This window comes from Ambystoma mexicanum, chromosome 7q (assembly GCF_040938575.1).
Source record: "Ambystoma mexicanum isolate Mex_15411 chromosome 7q, UKY_AmexF1_1, whole genome shotgun sequence".
Lineage (NCBI taxonomy): Eukaryota > Metazoa > Chordata > Amphibia > Caudata > Ambystomatidae > Ambystoma > Ambystoma mexicanum.
This window is the reverse complement of record NC_090941.1, coordinates 790,541,783-790,561,749: the sequence shown is the minus strand read 5'-3', so window position 1 is coordinate 790,561,749 and position 19,967 is coordinate 790,541,783. Positions and strand designations below refer to the sequence as shown.

General features: G+C 46.9%; 1 protein-coding gene across 1 annotated transcript in view; it reads right to left on the bottom strand.

Annotated features, from left to right (window-relative positions):
* Nucleotides 1-19,967, bottom strand: part of DCUN1D5 (defective in cullin neddylation 1 domain containing 5) — a 337,758-nt gene that overhangs the window by 271,436 nt on the left and 46,355 nt on the right. The gene's annotated exons all lie outside the window — the stretch shown is intronic.

Here is a 19,967-nt window from a genome sequence, read left to right as displayed (position 1 = left end):
CTGGTCTGCTCACAGCATTCTGCTGTTACTTTCGCTCTGAGGAATGGTTTGGAGGGAGACATTTATAACAGTTACATGGACCTGGAAGCGATACTGCGTTGGTCATTGTGTGTTAAATAAAAATCTTAAGAAGTATTTTGTGTTTAGGGACAGAAACCCAATCAAAGGGGAAACCTTGCGAGGCTGGTGATCGATGTTTGTTTTTTATGCTAATAACGTTTTTATTAGTTTTATTAAATGGTTGTCCGCTCCGTTACTTTCAGATTTCTATCAACAAAACTATTATTTCAAAGCCTTGTTTATATGGGCACTAGGATTTGTAAACCCATCTGATGCCTTTACCCAAAAGATTTCACTAACAAAAAACAAACAAAAAAAAAACAAAAAAAAAAATCACAGTAGGTTCACCTTGGAAAAAAGTGGAATTCATTGAATAGGGTCAATTGTTTTTAATCAGATGGCACTTGGCCGGCTGAAATCTGCAATAAAACAATAACCAAAAAAAGGACATTCAAGCAGTCAAAACCCAACTTATGAATATAGCAATCTTATGAAAGAGGTGTACTGAATAGCTACAGCGTCTGCCCACCTAAAAAAAAACATTGAGAAAGATCCAAGTTTAGAAGCTGCTGTTCAGGACTCCAACAGTAACTTGGTTATTCAGAACAAGATTGGCTTTGAAACCATCCACAGACCAGGCAATATAAAAGCCCTAGCAAAAAAAAAAATAATAATCATGACACATGCACATTACCCAATACGAATCAAAACCTACATTTTACAGTTTGTTAATTGCCCACGCTAAAATAGGGGACCGACTATGGCTGAAAACTATGGCTGAAAAAATGCTTTCAGTTCTTCGGCTGAAACAGCAAGTGACTAATACGGCTTCCTTGGGATGAAGTTCTGTCACAGTAACAAATGCCTTACAATTCTGACAGCGAAATACCACAAGGATGAAATTATGAAAGTGTAAATATCTACCGCAACTTCGAAGACACAGTTTTTACAAAAATATAATCCATTCCTAAATAACGTGATGTCCTGTCTTTCAGCAAAAAAAAAAAAAAAAAAAAAAATACTGTTGTCCTCCATTTTGTGACCTACTTGCAAGCCCTTGGGATGGAAAGGGCATGAGAGCAGTCCACAGATCCATTGTAGAAAGCGAAAATGAGACTAACTTGCGTTTTCTTGTACTTTTTTCAGTGCATTTACTTGCCTTCTAATTCTGCCCCTCCAATAGTAGTACCAGAAGATGTAGTGCCACTCTTCGTATTAATAGTACCACCAGTGGAATGCTATCATAGGTGCTGAGCCAAGGTTCGGACACTAGACCACAGAAGCGCTAGGGCCACCGCCAATTAATTAACTAAGAGCGCACATGAGACATTGAAAGATCTGCAGACCCTGCAAGCTAGGGACCTTCATACCACGGCATAGGTGTAAACAGCAAGAGAAGCTGCCGGAAGCCCCGCACCGGCGAAACCATAGCCACGGGTTGACACAAGAACTAATACGCAACTGACGGAACGCAGCCCTGTGCAGCAGATGGGTAGAGCCCGAGACACCCAGAACAATGGCTTTTAAAGGAAGCAAAGGTAAAAGCAAACAGCCAACAATGGACATTTTCACCCTACCGCAACAGTCCCCAACCGTGCCTCCACCAGCCATAGCCACTACACCGGGGGAGACCATCTCGCCAAGGGATGACCACCTGATCCTCGCAGCCATCACGGATCTGAAATCTTCGTGGGGGACTGCGATGGCAGAACTGAAAGCGGCACTGGAAATTAAGATTGATGCAGTAGGGATAGAGGTCAACCTACTAAGACAAGATGTACGGGCGATAGCAGAAAGGACGAGTGGCTTAGAGAGCGCCATGAAGACCAACACAGATGATAGCGCCACCAACGCTAAAGAGGTGCACATACTGAAACAACAAGTGTCCAATCTGGAAAATGGAGCGGAGGAGGCGGAAGGGCGAGCAAGACGCAATAACATACGAGTGGTGGGCCTTCCGGAAGAAGGCCGGGACCCTACAGACTATGTGGAGAACATAATAATCCAGGAAACTGGCGCTAGCAAGCTCTCCCAGGGGGTTTGCGATTGAATGGGCGCACAGGGCCCAGACAAGAAAGCTGCAACCAGGGACTCCTCCTCGAGCAATCATTGCAAAGATACTGAATTACAGAGACGGAAAAGACTCTAGAATTCTTTCAGAAAGGTGGAACAATAACGCAGGCATCAGCGACAGTCACTGCATATCCGGACTACACCATGCTGGTGCAGAGACAGTTATGTGGCGGTGAAGAGAAGGCTGCGAACGGTCATTTTCAAATACATGCTTTTGTACCCTGCGAAACTGAGGGTCCTACACAAAGGCAAAACACATTGACACCCTGGAGGAAGCGGCATGCTGGCTGTACGCCCAGGCTTGCCCGGAGACGGGAGACAGTCAGGAGCAAAATGGACAGGATAAGTGACCCAGCGCTATGCTAATATTACGGGGGCGGGTGTAATAGCAGCAGGGATAAATTAAGAGGGTGCAAGAAACGCGCTAGAAAAGGGCAAACGCTAATTATTAACATAGCCAAAAAAGGGAATGGTTGGACTGGAATATAGAAGTGTGCATGTTAAGCATGTTAAAGATGAACAGTAGGCGCACTGCGACCTAGAACCAACATAGGAGACACTGGATGCAAACGACCTATCCACAGTATGTAGAATAGTGAAAGCGCCAATAGGGCGACACCACCCTGCTGTGACCCGAGTACTGGCAATAGCCAAGAAAAGGACTAGATGTGGGGGTGCCCGAGATCCAGGGATGGAGCTGGGCATTAGATGGGGAGGGGAACATAGGGAGTTGGAAATTGAGTTGGGGCAGGGAAGGGAGGGGAGGGAGGGAAGCTTGGGATGTTGCAGTATTATTGGGTAGGGGTAGTTTAAGAAAGGGAACAAGCTTACATACACGAGTGCTAGCGCTCCAGAAAGAGGTTAGGGAGACACAAAGAGGGGGTGGGATGTGGCCAGACAATGGGGGACCTTAAAGTGATATCTTGGAATGTCAGGGGGCTAAACAGCTACCTAAAAAAGGAATAAGATCATGATGTACCTAAAAAGGCAGAAAATTGATATAGCCCTCATACAAGAGACTCGCCTCACGAAAGGAAAATTAGAGATGCTCCAGAAGAAGTGGAAGGGGATTGTCATCCGTGCAACATATTCGACATTTGCCAGAGGGGTGATTACTTGGGTAGCACTGCATGTCCCATTTCAATTAATACAGTCACAGGTGGAGGAGGAGGACGACGACAGGAGGATGGTGGTGGCGACACGGGGGCGGGTGGAAAATAAAGAAATATGCATCATAAATACATATGCCCCAAATCAAGACACAGTGACATATTTTAAGACCCTATACAACAAAGCGAGTGAGCACCTGAGGGGGGGGGCAGTGATCTGGGGTGGGGACTTCAACTGCACATTGAACCCGAAAGTAGACGGGTCAGATGTGAGACAAGACCAGCCCGGCCCTGCTGCTAGGTCCCTGCAGACACTGTTGACAGACTTTAGGCTAGAAGATGTATGGAGGGTACACCATCCACAAGAATATTCGCACTACTCTGCTCCACAGAATCTGTACACAAGACTAGACTACATGTTCGCCACGCAGGAGTCGATGGCTGAAATTGTACAAATAGAATAAAAGGCGAGGGTCCTATCGGACCACTCACCCGTGGTTCTAACATGGCAATATAGACCCCCAAGGGCCAGACTCCCAACGTGGCGACTTAGAGTTGAAGCATTGAAAGATACAATGTTTAGGGAAGACCTGAGAGAGGAAATAAGCAACTCTGAGACCAATACAGGAAGTGTTGAGTCGGCTGGTACACTATGGGAAGCTTTTAAAGTGGTGGTGAGAGGGATAGCTATAGCCAAGTCCAGTGGGCTGCAGGGAGGAATATTAAGTGAACTGCAGAAGGCAGAAGTCAAGCTAGAAACAGTCTTGGGCAGAGGTGGTAGCACTAAGGCAGATGCTGAAAAAATAAGCCAATTGCAGCAGGGGTGTGCAGGACTCTGGGAAAGACTATGTAATTTGAACTACAGGAAGTATGTAGCGAGGCAACATGCGGGAGGAGATAAACGAGGGAGAATGCTGGCATGGCTATACAAAAGTGAGCCCCCCAGACCCGCGATTAGGGCAATAATCTGGGAGGATGGGCAAATAGTAGACACCCAAGAGGGCTTGAATCGAGAGTTCCTTGAATACTATAAAAGATTGTATGGAGATGAGGAAGGAAGCGATAGCAGGGAAATAATGGATACAGTGGAAGACATAGGCATGCCACGAATAAGTGCGAGGAGCGGGAAGACCTAGACTACCCAATCACCCTAGAAGAACTAGAAGAGGTGGTAACAACTACCCACCAGCAAGACCCCGGGGACGGAAAGAAAAAGAAAAGGAAGAAAAGGAAGAAAAGGAAGAAAAGGAAGAAAAGGAAGAAAAGGAAGAAAAGGAAGAAAAGGAAGAAAAGGAAGAAAAGGAAGAAAAGGAAGAAAAGGAAGAAAAGGAAGAAAAGGAAGAAAAGGAAGAAAAGGAAGAAAAGGAAGAAAAGGAAGAAAAGGAAGAAAAGGAAGAAAAGGAAGAAAAGGAAGAAAAGGAAGAAATAAGCTTCCCCCACTGCTAGCTGCGCTAAATGAGGCATTTGAAATAGGGCGGCTGCCAGAATCCCTGAGCCCCTTGTTAAGCCCCTCTAGCCAACAAGGGTAAGGGAGGGGAGGAGGGTAGGGAGGGGGGAAGGGATGGATAGAGGGTAGGGCAAGAAACCGACCATGGATGGGGGGGGCTGTATAGAGAAGCTAGATACTCCTATGTAAAAAGATAGTCTCAATAGGTTAGGCAACATAGCCCCGAATATAAATGGACTAAACTCGCCTTTTAAGAGGAAAAAATAGGAGATGTACATACGGAGGGAGGGACCCAATATAATAACATTACAAGAAACCCACACCCAGCCCCGGGACAGCAACGCCTCAGATTGCAAGGTTTTCCCCAAATCTACCAGTCCACAGAAAAGAAGAAGGCGGGAGTGCTGATAACCATACAGAACACTGTTGATCTTATAGTAACAGACATGGAAAAGGATGCCCAGGGGAAGATACCTAGCTTTGAACCTAAATGGGATGGGGAGGGTTACATGACAGCAACCATCTATGCCCCAAATATGGGTCAAGATGCTTTCATCCAACATGCCCTAGTCAGGCTAAAGAAATTCGCGAAGGGTCCCATAATCTTGACAGGGGATTTTAATATGGCATACGATCCAGAAAAGGACAGATCCACGAAAACCAAAAGGAGCCCAGGGGAAACCTTCGAAAGAACTAATAAAGAAAGTGGAGAGACTAGCCATAGCGGACATAGGGAGGGAAAAAGAAGGGGACAAGGCAGGGTTCACATTCTTTTCTCATGTCCACCATGCCTCTTCGCAAATAGATGTGTGGGCTTCCAGGAAACTCCTGGGACGGGTAAGGGCCATAGAGGTAGGGGCAATAATATTGTCAGACCATGCACCCTTGACATTGAAAAAAGGTAGAAGGCCAGAGTCCCCAAGACTTTGGAAATTGAGGTACCCAGTGCACTTGTTTAGGGAGGAGGCTCTGGGGAATGAATTGAAAGAGGAGATTGTGCACCTCTTTGATGAAAACAACTTGTAAGACATCAGCGCAAATGAGGTGGGACGCATTCAAGGCAACAATCGGGGGGAAAAGTCATCACAATCAAGGCTCGCAGGGATAGGGAACTAAGGCTGCTAGAAAGATCTAGAGGGAAAACTAAAGAGGGTAATGGCCAGGATGGGAGTGAGTGGGCAAACAATAGAGTACAAAGCAATAAAGGGCCAACTGGAAAGTATACAGGCAAAGGCAGCAGAAAAATCATTGGTGTTTTTAAAACAGAAATTTTACATCAAGCACAACAATGCTGACAGACATTTGGCCAGGAGTTTGGGAAGGCTAAAACAATCAAAAGTAAAAAAGGTGCAAGGGGGGTGGGGAACCAGTACGGATACCAAAGACATCACCCGGGTATTCAAGGTTGTATACAACTATATAACTCAGCTACCCCTATAGAGCAGTCACCAGGACTATATAGAAGCAATGGAATTGGCTCAAATAACAGATCAGGAAAGAGAAGCACTAGAACTAGACATTACATCGGAGGAGGTGCAGAGGGTCATTATGACCCTGCCCAGCAATAAGTCCCCCGGCCCCGATGGCAGAATTGTATTGATCATTCAGGGAAACATTGATTCCATACCTGGTCCCTCTTCTCAACGAAATTGGGGAACAATTACATCAACCATGGAAGAGGCAAAAGTAGTCATCCTCCCAAAAGAAGGCAAAGACTCTACTGCATGTGGATCTTACAGGCCGATGGCCCTAATCCATATGTAAGCGAAGATCTTTACAAAGATCCTGGCCAATCGCTCAGACCAAATCCTTTCAAGCAAAATTAGCTCAGACCAGTCTGGGTTCATCAGGGGCAGACAGACCAGTGATAATACGCAGAGGATAGCTCAACTCATAGAAAAGGTCCAGAGAAAGAGAATCCCACCAATTCTAGTTGCATTAAATGCAGAAAAGGCCTTTGAGAGGGTTGAGTGGTGGTTCCTGTTTATCGCAATGCAGAAAAAGGGCTTTGGTGAGAAATTCCGAACAATGATCAAGACCAACTACCAGAACCCATTTCTAAGGTTAGCAATAAATGGACAGTTGTCTAAGACCATTGGGGTCCAGCGGGGTACGAAGCAGGGTTGCCCCCTTTCTTTATGCTATTTATTTGGAGCCACTTCTGGAGGCAATCAAGTTGAATGGGGAGAATTAGTGGATACCATTTGGGGGAAGGGTTCTTAAGATTGCTGCCTTCGCGGATATGCTGCTGACCTTCATGGACCCGGAGGACTCCCTCAAAGCAATGGAGAGAGAGATATACTACGGTTTTGGACGGTAGCAGGGCTAAAAATAAATCCCTATAAAACAGAAATTCTGAAACTCACAATATCAAGGGAGGTAGAGGAGGGGCTCAAGGGCACACTTTCATATAGATGGGTTGAGAAGTTTATAACCTTTCCAGGAATAAAGCCAACTAAAACAGTGGAAAAGCTTTTTGGGGTTAATTACATGCCCTTGTTAGAAGTAATAAAGAATAAACTGGTCAATCAGTGAACTCTAATGATAGAATAAATGTTTTAAAGATGGTTACTCTTCCACAGCTGCTGTATTACTTTAAGACTCTCTCTATCCCGGTCCCGTCTCCTTCTTTCGGGCAGTACATAAACATACAGAGAGCTTTCTCTCGAATAATAAAAGACCAAGGATACCTAGAAATGTTACGATGATGCCTAGAAAAAGCAAAGGTATGGGGCAACCAGAACTTAAAATATACTTTATGGTGGCACACATAAGGGTAATGAGGGACTGGCTGATAGATGACCGGGAAAGGATATGGAGGGCAACGGATAAGACAGTACTAGGGGGAATTCTTGAGGAGGTACTGTAGAAAGCGAAGGGAGACAGACCAGAAAAAGATGCATTACAGTAGGATACTGACGGTGGGAGAGGAGTCCTGGCACAAGCTAATAAGGCGGGCCTAAATCACCACCTTTCCGTCTCCATTTACACCAATTTTCGGCAACCCAAGTTTCACCCCAGGGTATGGAGAAAAGGACTTTGGCCGTGGCGGGAAGGAGACTGCCAAACGATCTGTTTGCGGGGTCAAATATTAAATCATCCTCCCAACATAAGGACGACTTAGGAGTGGAAGAATCAGAGGGGTACCGATACTTTCAAATGAGGCACTGGGTAATGCATCCATCCATCCATCCATTAAGGGGGCAGCAATGCGTAACCTAACCCCTTTTAAGAAATATCTAGTGTGATTCTGGGGATACAAATTTAGTGGGGGCAATTTACTCACTTAACAAGGGGATGAAACAGGGGAATGGAAAACATGGCATCCTGGGAGGGGGCAACAGGCCAAGAGAGTCAACAGAATGGAAGCAATTCTGGGCTAACATACCCAAGTTAACATGATCTCTACAAATCGAGGAAAGATGGGTGAAATTCATGCTACAATGGCACCCGACTCCATATAAAATACATACATTCTACCCCTCAGTGTAAAATCTTAAGTGGAATGGTGGAGACTTGGAATCCTATTTGGTGGGACTGCCCTCACATGACATGCATGACTTACCGTAATAGCATTTGTGAGGATTGTATCTGCTTAGATTCACATGCTGTGCATATAGTCCGACATCTAGTGGTAATCGCAGAGTATTGCATCTAGTCTTTCGAGGATCGAAAGGTGACGTCGACATGGGCGTGCTTGTAACACTATCCTTAACGTGATGTGTAGTGTACCCAGAATCCCTCAAACGTCGAGGTCCCTCTGGTGTTTTTTCTGTCAAGAGGGAACCTTATGAGTGAGTATAGAGAGAGAAAAGAGTAATGTGCCTATGTTCCTACTACTTCAGGAGGGGAGGAAGGGTAGGCGCAAGTGTATCTAAGCAGATACAATCATCAGAAATTCTATTACGGTGAGTAATGCAAGTCTTCTGATGCTTGTAAATCTGCTTAGAAACAAATCTGTGCATAGACTAGCGAGCAGTACCCAGAGATGGTGGTGGGATGTATGAAGGAACAGTAGTTAAGAGATGTCTTAGTACCTACCGCTTGTCCCACCTGAGAATCAGACCTAGAATGTGTATCCAGGCAGTCGTGCTTTGTAAAGGTGTACAGAACTCCAGAGTGCTGCACTACAATTAAGTGTGCTCCAAGCTTGAAGGGCAGATCTCTCTTGGTAAGAGAGAAACACAGTGTGATGCAGTTTACGATCCACTTTGAAATCACTGATTTAGAGACGGGATCCCCCTTCTCTACCAGCTGCCACAGACAAACTGGTTTGTCTTTCTAAGTGGTTTTGTCTTTTCCAGATAGTAGAGGACTGCTCTCCTCACATCAAGCGTGTGGAAACCTCTTTCTGCCACGTTAGTGGGGTTCTGGAAAAAAGTGGGTAGTTCTAATGATTGGTTGACATGGAACTTTGAAATAAATGTAGACGCAAATCGTGGGTGAGTGTGCAGGACCACCTTTTTTCTTTGTGACTCGTGCCAAATGAGTCTAGGACTGAAAGGGCCTGCAGTTCACCAACTCTTCTTATTGAAGTGACTGCCACAAGGAAGGCGTTTAAGGGAGAGCCTTAAGGCTCGCCTTATGCATAGGTTCAAATGGAGATCGCATTAGTCTAGCTAATACCACATTTAAGTCCCATCCGGGAGCTGGATGGGGGATGAAGTCTTAACCCCTCCATGAAAGCCTTGATGACTGGAATTTTCCACTATGGAACCCTTTTATGCGACGTGGTGTAAGCCGAACGTGCAGCTAAGTGGACTTTTAAGGTATTGTAAACTAATCCTGAATCTAGCAAGTGAGTCAGGTACAAGGCCATATGTATTGGTGAGCATTCAATTGGATTGATGCTTTTAGTACTGCACCAGACCACAAAGCATTTCCATTTGCTGGAGTAGCAATTTCTGGTGTTTGGTTTTCGTGCTTCTTGAAATATGTCCATGCATCTTTGAGGATGAGGAAGGTGGAGGTGTCCGAACTCTACGACTTCAGGAGCCGGGCTGCTAAAATGAGTGTGCGGGCATGGGTTAAGAGTCGCCACGTTGTTTTGTGACATGTTGCATGGGCATAACTGCTTCCTCGCAGGGGAGACTGGCATTTCCATCAGATGAGAAAACCAGGGTTGGAGGACCCACATCAGGGCCACCAGAATCATAGTGACTGGTTCCGGGTGCATCTTGTGCACTATCTTGTTCAGTAAGGGAGTCGGGGTAAAAGCGTAGACAATTTTCCCTGACCATGTTATCCAGAGTCTGTTCCCCTTGGAGCAGTTCTGCGGGTACCTGGAGGCGTAATCTGGGAATTGCGCGTTCTCTAGAGTTGCAAACAAGTCGATCTAAGGGAAGCCCCAGCCTGCGAAGACGGAGACAACATCTCTGTGTAATTGCCATGTGTACTCTGTGGGTAGTGGGAAGTCTCTGCTGAGCACATCCTCTAGAAGATGGAGTTCCCCTGGAACGTTTTGAGACAGAACATCTGGGATAGCCCTGGGGAGTGCGTGCTCCCGTTTGTTCAGGTAATACATGGCTGTGGTGCTGTCCGTGACGACCAGTACCGTCTTTCCCTGTAATTGTGTCTGAAAAGCCTTCAGGGCTTTGAACAGTTCCAACAATTCCAACAGGTTTATGTGGTTGGATGATACTGCTCGGGACCAAACGCTGTGCGCTGTGTGATGAAGGAAGTGAGCCCACCCAGAGATGAGTCCGTTGTCAGAGTGGCTTCTACTGCGAGGGTGGTGAAGGTCTTCCCCCTGCCAGAGGTTCTCCCTCAACCACCACTGCAGAAAGAACAGGGGCTGCCGAGACAACCACTAGATCGTCCCATTATGTCCGCTGGCCTGACTCCATTGGCTGGAGAGCCACTCTTGCATGGGGGCATGCGCAAACGTGCGTGTGGAACTAGATAAATGCAGGAGGCCATCATTCTTAACAGTTGCATGGCTTTGCGTACAGTCACCTCGCGGTTTGCTACAAAGTGAGTGATTTGGAACAGCATGTTTTGAACCATCTTGTTGGAGGGAAAAACGAGCAGTCTTTGGTCCGAATTAGAGCCCCCAGAAACTGCTGGACCTGACTGGGGTCTAGGCTGGACTTTCTCGTTGATCGAGAATCCCAGACTAAAGACGAGATCTACCGTCTTTTGGGTATTTGATAGGCATGTTCCATACAAAACCACTGTTATTAGCCAGTCGTTGAGGTAAGGATAGACTGGGATGGACTGTCTGCGCAGGTGAGCCGCTACTAGCGCCAGTACCTTTGTAAACACCCTTGGGGCTGAGGCAATGCCGAAGGGGAGGACCTTGCACTGATAGCGCTTGTCTCTATCATGAAAGGTACTTTCTGTGCGCTGGCAAAATTGAAATATAAAAGTATGCATCTTTCATATCCAATGTTGCCATGTAATCCCCCTGTTTTAGCAGTGGGATTACTTCAGGCAATTTTGTCATTCTGAACTTTTGTGGCTTGACAAACTTGTTCGCTGGGGGCAAGTCTAACACAGGGCGCATGGTGAGATCTTTTTTGGGTACAAGGAAGAACACTGAATAAACACCCTTGTTTACCTGTTGAAAGGGTATGACTTCTATGGCGCCCTTTTCTTGAAGGATCTCCACCTCTTGAAGCAGAATTTTCCGGTGTTCTGGCAATAGGCGATGGGATGTTCGTGGACTGTATTGAGGTGGTCGGTGGAACTCTACAGTTAGCTTGGGGGACGGTCTTGAGCACCCACTGGTTTGTGGCGATTTCCTCCCATACATGTAAGAAAGATGTTAGCCCCCCCGCCCCCCTACCCCCTACCCCCTCGACCAGGGAGGTATGGGAAGGGGACCCGGACTAGCGAGTCATTTTTGAGCAGGAGAGCCTCTTGGGGTGGAGTTTCTACCCCTTCCTTTGCCACGGCGTTGCCCTCTGTTGATATTGACCTGTGGCAGTCGCCCCTTGTCCACAGGCCCATGATGCATTCCCTGTTCCGTATTGATTGCGGGGGTTGGGGGGTGGACGTGGGAAAGATTGCCCCCGAAAGGAATGACAAGAGCTACCCCCTCGCTGCAGATAGGGTCTTTGCGTGATTTGGTTTAGAGACTTTAAGGTTTCACATTCCTTCTTAGCTGTTAGCTGTTTCCAAAGCCTCATCAACTGCCTTCCCAAACAGGTTAGTCTCCTGAATTGGCTTGTTTAATTTTATTTTTTACATTTGTAGAGCGCACTACAGCCCAAAGGCATTGAGGCGCTATTTACATGAAAGTGTACGTAGGCAGGAAGGAGTACATTTAGGACATGCGGTTACTTGGTTACATCATGTGTGCTAGGTTACAAAGTACAGCTGGGCATACAAGATGGTTTCAGTAGAGTACAAAGTGAGAGCAAGGACTGACATTTCATACAAATCGGCTGGTTTTGATGGCTTTGCGGAACGCCAGGTGGGAGTCAATTACCCTAATGTGTGAAGGTAGTGCGTTCCAGTGGGTGGCAGCGATAGCTTGGAAGCTGGAGCCCCCTGCACGCACTCTGCACGTTTTGGGCTTGGTGATCATGTTGGTGTAGGCTAGCCTAGATGGCCTAGTGGAAGTGGGCAAGGCGATGCGCTGGACGAGGTAGGGGGGTGCCAGATCATGGAGGCATTTATGAGTGATGGAGAGGATTTTAAAGATGATTCTCGGTTTAACAGGAAGCCAGTGAACCGGTCTCCTTAGGTCCGATATGTGGTCCTTTTTAGGGAATCCAGTGGCAGCCATAAGGGCGTTGTTCTGGACAAGTTGAAGTTTGGCAATGTTTTTGCTGGAAGTGCCTCCGAGGAAAGCATTACAGTAGTCCAGTCTTGACCCAATAATACCTCTAGCGATGGTAAGGCAGTTGTGTGGTTAAGAAGGGTCTTACTGCGTTAAGCAGTTTTGAGTATTATACCGATGAGGAAGCAATGCCGTTGACCTGCCTATTCATGGTGAGATTAGAGTCTAGGTAGACTCCCAGAGTTTTAACTGTATGGGACACTGCGATGGGTATATTATCGATGGTGAAGGAGCGATAGTTCTTGTCGAGGTTGCCCAGGATGGTTGGTGACCCAATGAGCAGAAGCTCGGTTTTGTCACTGTTTAGACACAGCCAATTTTCAGCCATCCAGGCTTGGATGGTGCAGTAGATTGAGTTAAGGGTGATCCTATCTGCCTCAGTCACCTGTGAGAGGGATGAGCACCTGGGTGCCATCAGCGTAGTTGGTGTATGAAATGCCCAGGGTGTCAAGAAGGTTGAAGAGGGGCCTAGTAAATAGGTTGTAGAGGGTGGGCGCAATGCAGGAGCCCTGAGGCACCCCACATTTGATGTGACTAGGGGAAGAGCATGCTGAGTTGGAGAAGACTTTCATGGCCCTTTCCTGTAGAAACAAGGTGATCCATGCACATGCATTAGGGGAGAAGGTGGCTGCGATGGAGAGGTGATGGCAAAGAGTATTGTGGGCCACGAGGTCAAGCGCAGCCGATAGGTCAAGGAGCAAAAGGAGCACTGGCTTGCCGGCGTCTGTTGTTATCCATTTGATTTTTTAAGTCCAGGGGGGCTGTTTCAGTGCTGTGTCGTGGCCTGAAGCCAGACTGCCGAAGGCCCAGAAGGTGGTGATCCTCAAGGAATTTCTGGACTTGCAGGTAGGCTGCTTTGTCCAGAGTTTTGAGCAGGAAGGGGACGGTGGTAATGGGCCTGTAGTTCCCTGTTGCCGCAGGGTCAAGGGATGGCTTCTTGAGGAGCGGTCGTACCCAGGCCTCCTTGAGGTCAGAAGGGACATCGCCAGACTGGCAGGAGGCATTGTTGAATGCTGCCAGGAAGGGGGCAAGTGTCGCGCCACAGTCCTTAATGAGCTGAGCAGGGCAGGCGTCGCCCTTACAGTTAAATGGTTGGATGGCTTTTAGGAGGGAGATGACTTCGGATTCAGTCATGTCCTTGAAGTTGAATACCGGGGAGGATTTGATTTTGTTCTCTTTATTCTGTTAATAAGGGAAGCCTGGGTCTCAGGCTTAAAGCCCAAATTCTTGAGCCACGAGTGCCTTATAAGCAGGGTACCTTGGGCGAGTGTTCGCCCCGCTGTTTCTGCAGCATCCAGGGTATTTGAGGATTTTTTGATTGACCTGCCTCCCTTCTGAAATAACCACCAGAAGGCTTGATCGTGCCGGTTCTGGGACTACTTGCAGGCCCTCCTGGAGCAAATTCCACTGGACGTCGCTATAACTAGCCAGCAATGTGTTGTTAGCAATCCTAGTGGAGTAACCCGCTGATGTTGTAATGCGCTTCCCAAGGGCATATAACTTCTTGCAATCCTAGTCTGGAGGTGCTGTAGACAAGGGTACTCCGGCTCTCTCCCTTGTAGTTGCGACAACTAGGGAGTTTGGAGTGGCATGTCCGGATATATAGCGGGTCTGTTGGAGAGGGGCAAAAAAGCTTTGACCCGAGGATTTACAGCCCTTGTTTGAGATGGAGTTAACAGAGGGAGCTATGCGCCTCTTGATAGAATTCATGGTATCGCTTGACTTGTGGGTGCTTTTTCCTTTAAAATGTCCTCCACAAAGTCGGTGTCCTGTACCGCCTCTTGCGTGGCAATTTGAAAGTGTTTAGCAGCCTTTTTAAGAATAGCATTGAAGGCCATCTGGTCATTAATAGGCGAGGCTTGAAGGTGGGCGTAGTTGTGTTTTTTTCCTTTCTTAGTGTGCGTATGTCCTTGTCGCCGGGGTGTTGTCTCCACATAACAGAACCGGTGTCCTGCCAGCTGGGGCCGGACACCTCAGAACTTGCCTGTTCTGCAGAGAGGTCAATGGCCTCCGCATTGGAGACACATCCTAGGCCGCCTTCGCCCGCCGATCTTTTATCGTCTTTGGGTGTAAAAGTTAGGAGGACTCGCAGGATCGCTCATCGTGACAACCCGCAGATGAGTAATGATCGTTTCAGATGTCGTATACCACGAGTGAATTTCCTACATATGGGCTGGGAGTGCCTGTTCCCCCCCCCCCCCCCCCCCCCCCCACACCCCCCAAATTCAGGAGGTTTTGGGAACAAGTATGGCGTAAGATTATGGAACTAACTGGTAACCATTACCAAAGTTCACCTGAAAAGTGCTTATAAGGTTATCACCTGAAACTTATAGAAAGGATGTAGATTTATAGGATATGCACCTATTGTTGCAAAGCTACCTATTGCTAAAGGGTGGATATGAAGGTCCTGGCACAAATGGTTGGAGGGTAAATGAAAGTGTTTTCATTGTCCAACACCCATGAGAGCTAACTGAGACAAACAGTAGGCCCTAGAGTCTGCCCTTTGGACTTCTGGAAGTGCTTCTGAGAAAATAGACAATCGCACAAGCCATTTTATCACCTGTGCACTGAGCTATTCTCCAAGTAGACAAACTGTTGCACTCTGGAATTTGTACAATTGGAATATGATCCTAATCAATTGCTTGTATTTGCTTGCGGGGTTGTTTGTAATGAATTAACATTTTTATGGTGTTAATTGCCAATAAACAATATGTTTACACTAAGCTGTTGGGCAAAGGGGAGCAGGTTGGGTACTCACTTGTTAAATGTACTACCAGGCATGGCAGTTAGACATTTTGGGGGAGTGGTGCAAGGTGGATTTGGAGACAGTAGTTAGGAAAGTACAACACAATGGGCGGGGAGAGGGCTGATGGGGGGTCATGGGAGAGGTGGAAGATGGCTTACTTGGTTGCCAAGACAGGGGAGACCCCCACCGACACCCCTCTCCCCCGCCCGCCCCACCCCTCTCCACCCCGAGGGGTGGGGGTTGCATTGAGAAAAGCTCTCCACCACAACAGTGTGTGGTGGCAAAGGATGTGGGTTATATTATCAAAAGGAAAACGGACTGGCAAACGATGTATGTGAATATAAGTGCTTTTCAGAACAAATGGTGGATACAGACCAAATAGGACAGAATTATAGTGTGCCCAGTGCTCCCTCAAGCACTGAATCGGTATGATTTGGAATGGGATGGAAGGGAGTTTTGTTGATTCTCAACTCCTGTATGGTCCCTCGTTAAAAGACCTGCCAAGTGTATGGTTATATGCAGGGTGGGATAAGCGCATGTGCCAAATAAAATCCAGTTTTCAGGTTTCATAAATGGCAGCAAGTATGACCATTTGGAAAGTTAATACAATGTTTTGGGAAAAAAAAAAACTTTTTTTATGGCAATTTCCTCCATACTGGATATATCAAGATAAAGAGGGAAGATTGCACAAAGGGCAAATTAAGTTGTACACTACTAGCTATTCCCAACACTCGACATGCACACACACCACCATTTCTTACTTACCAAGAGTAAACATTATTTAATGTTTCCGGGTTTAATATTGCACGCTGGCAGATGTGAGAGAGAATGTTGTTTCTCTAGTGGGTAAGGGGGAAAACATAGCTTTGCTTTTGCCTTGATGCGTGCACGTATGTTTCTAGTTGGTACCTGGCACAAGCACTTGCAGGATCTGCATCCAGTGGGGAGCCTCATGTCCCAATAGAACAAAGAAATGTTGGTCGAGGCAGCAATAAATTGGCTGAAGAGGTGTAGCTTTCAGATGGCTGTTGAGGGGTGTTCAAGTGTGGGTGGCGTACTTTGATACACGTAGTGGTGGAGCACAGACGTTGAACGTATGGGTATGTGAAGCTGCAGTGGAGCCCTTGATGGGCCTTTGAAGCATAAATCCAGTGTGCCCATGCAGACATCCTGGTAGTGATACACTTCAGGTAGGGTCATTGTGAAAAGACGTACTAATAGACCCTAGAATAGGTAGTTTCTAGTAGTGTACAGCATGCAGTGCCCAGACTTTTAACATTGGAGAGAGACTGTTGGAAGAACTACAGGAGCAGGCAGGCAGTAACAGGTACAAACAACAACAGGTGTGTGAAATCACGCCACAGGATATTCCTGTAGATACACCTTAGGAGTATAATAGTAGGGGTGCATAGCACAAGTGGCAAATATTACAGTGGTAGGGCTCAAAATTGGTGAGAGCCATTTAACTCCTGCTTCCATCCTAGGAGAGCCTGGTCAGCTTGAAACCAGCAGCTACTATGAGCAACCTTTGGCTCCCAAGGCCATCTAGTACCTTAAAAACATGCAGGTCTCTCGCATATATACACCAATCCCTGCCTAGAATGGATTATACGTGGGTAACAGCTGGTCTAATGGGGGAGGTAAAGGAAATAGATTTGGTGTCCATATCACTATCCGATCATGCCCCTTTGTTGATGACCGTTAGGGACGTGGGGTTGTGGGGCTGGGCGTTTCCAACTGAACTGTTGAGTGATGTAGCAGCAGTAGAGGTGATTGGGGACAAGATCGATGGATATTTTTTTGTTAATAACCAAGCAGTCTCGCCAGAGGGGACCTGGGACGCTTTTAAGGCAGTAATGCGGGTGGAAACTTATCGCATTACGATCTCAGAGGGACAAAGGGCGAGAATGGAAGGGGGCCTGGAAGCTCAATTACGAGATATCCAACAGGCTATAGTGAAACGTAGAACGAGGGATCGACATTAAAGGCTAAAGGAGCTACATAGCCAAATAAATTTGCTGCGGACCCGCAGGACAGAAAGATTCCGGTTGATGACCAAACAGAGGTACTATGTGAATGCCAACAAAGAGAATAAGCATTAGCTCAGCAGTTAAAGAGATCAGAGGCAGCTAGGATGATCCAGCAGATTACGCAACCTGATGGATCGAGAGCAACTGATTCAGTGGCTATAAAGGAGGCTTTCACTCAGTTTTATGATTCCCTATATGTGTCAGAACAACTAGTCCCTTGGGAAATAAATCAGTATTTCCCAGATATATCTGTACCAAAGATAACGGCTAGGGAGCAGGAAGTGTTGGACGGAGACATCAGGGTGGAGGCAGCTCTTAAGGCATTGCCACTGAATAAAGAGCCGGGAAAGGATGGCTTTCCGGCAGCCTTTTACAAGAAATATTCTAGGCAATTGATTCAGACGTTGGCAGAGGTATTCAATGCATTAGTGGCTAGTGGGGGGACGGAGGGGGTGGTAAATACAGACTATGAGAGGCAAACGTGGTGGTGTTCGGGAAACCAGATAAAGAACCTATAGCCCCATTGCACTGAAGAACAGATTTGAAACTATATACTGGCAGCGAGATTAGCGCGTCTTCCTGACTTGACAAATACTGATCGATCTGGGTTCATTAAGGGGTGACAGACCTCAGATAACATTAGGAGAGTTAGACTTAATAGAGAAAGTCAAATCTAAACAGATTCCATCAGTATTAGTCTCGTTAGATGCAGAAAAAGCGTTTGATCGGCCGGAGTGGGCTTTTCTATTTGCAGCTATGGAACAAAAATGAGAATGGGAGCTAAATGTGTACAGATGGTACTGGTAAACTATCAGGCTCCTAAAATACATCCGTCGGTTATGTTGCGTAGTATAGATATAGGTCGGGAACGAGGAAGGAATGCCGACTGTCGCCACTTCTATATGCTATATATTTGCAGCCATTTCTGCTTAAACTTTCAAGCGAGGCCAGCCGGATGGACAGGTCGGTGGCAGGGTGTCCTTTGGAAGGGGTCCTCTGGCTACATAGACAAGATAGGCTCCAAAGTACTTGGATCAGCCAAGTACTGGCAGTGGTTTGCGATTATATGGCACTGATTAATAGAAAAGGGAAATCTATCTACACGGCCATCTCCGTTTACCCAGTTATTTGGGAACCCACAATTCCGTCCAGGGATGGTTCAGGGAGCATTTAGGCAGTGGAGGAAATCAGGGTGCACAAAGATACGAAACAGGATGCAGGGAGAGGACATCTGTACATTTCAGGAATGCAAACATTTTGTGGGTCTATCGGAGAAGTGTTGGGGAGAATTTTCATTTTTTGTGCTAAAATCCTCCCACCTCTTTTGCTGGACTTAGGACTTTTAATTTTGACTCCCGAGTGAGTGGGAACTTTCTCACTTCTGTGTTTTTACGCCCGATTAATTTTTCCACTGTTTTTGGAGTCCGACAAATTCCATAGGCATCTGCTTTTTGTACAGTGACACAGGACCTTCAGTGCAGTGTCACTGAGAAGCCCTTTGGATTTCTCTTAAGGTTTAAAAACCTTTTCTTGGGTGAACTACTGATCCCAAGAATATTACGGTGACATTGATCTTACCTCTTATTTGTGGGTCCAGCATACACCATTTTATGTGGAGTGCTGGGGTGTTACTTAGTAGCCCCTTATCCTTCTTTCTCTTTTTGTTACCCTCAATACTTATAAATAGCTGGTGGCAGTGGTTTACTTTTTACTACCATTGTGCTCTTTTTTTTTAACCTCAGGCTGACCCCTCAGCTGTAATACAGCACCCAAGGGTATCCATTTTGTCAAAATTGTCCCCTCTTTTTTCACCTTTTTCTGTTTGGGAGGTCTTTCATCGCATTTACTCTGAGTTGAGTCCGATATGAGCCCTGTGTGTGTTTTGCCTTTGACGGGCTTCAGCCCTGAAGTCTGCCCCTGGCTCCAGTGTGTCTGGAAGGGCAAGAAGGGAGGTTCCCGAAACTCTCCTGTCCTTTGTCTCTAGGAGTGACTGAACTAACCCAGTCCTGATTGGCCGGCTGTCTGAGAAGGACAGCCACCCTGCTGGGTGATTGACAGCCTAGGGCTGTGAATGAATGAGAACAAGCTTAAAAAGGCAAGGCTCTTGGGACTACAGGCAAGAGTGGACCAATGGAAGAAAGGAAATTGTGAAGAGAAGCCAGCTGCAACCTCCTGGACCTTGGATTGCCAGGCAAAGCCCTGCTGCTGTGCCTTTTTCACCTTGACAGACGGTCCGGATGGAACAACTTCTCCCCTTGGGTTAGTGGGACCAACTAACCCAGAGACAAACTCCACTTTAGCGCAATTTCCAACTTGCTGTGCCTCTGTTGCTGTAGAAGCCCAATGCCAGGGGTCGAGTGTCCATAACAGAGAGCAACGTCTGCCACAGAACAAATCCGGCCAAATGTTCCAGGAGCCTCCCAAAGACAACTAAGAAGCAGGAAATCCCGATCCAGAGTCCCCCAGGACCGAGGGAGCAAGGAAAGTCCAACCGGACATGTTCGATCTGCATCAGTGCTGTTTGCGAGGCACTGGAACTGCAAAGTGCTGCTAAATCGAAGAGAGCCCGTAGCTGTGCAAGTCCTTCCTGAGTTCTGCCGCAGGAGCCCTCCAGACGTCCTCCCTCTTGTTGCCACGACTGAGGCTCAGGAACCAGGGCCTGCTTGGCTGTAGTAGGACAACATCCAGCTGGACCACTTTTCTTCCAACCAGAGGT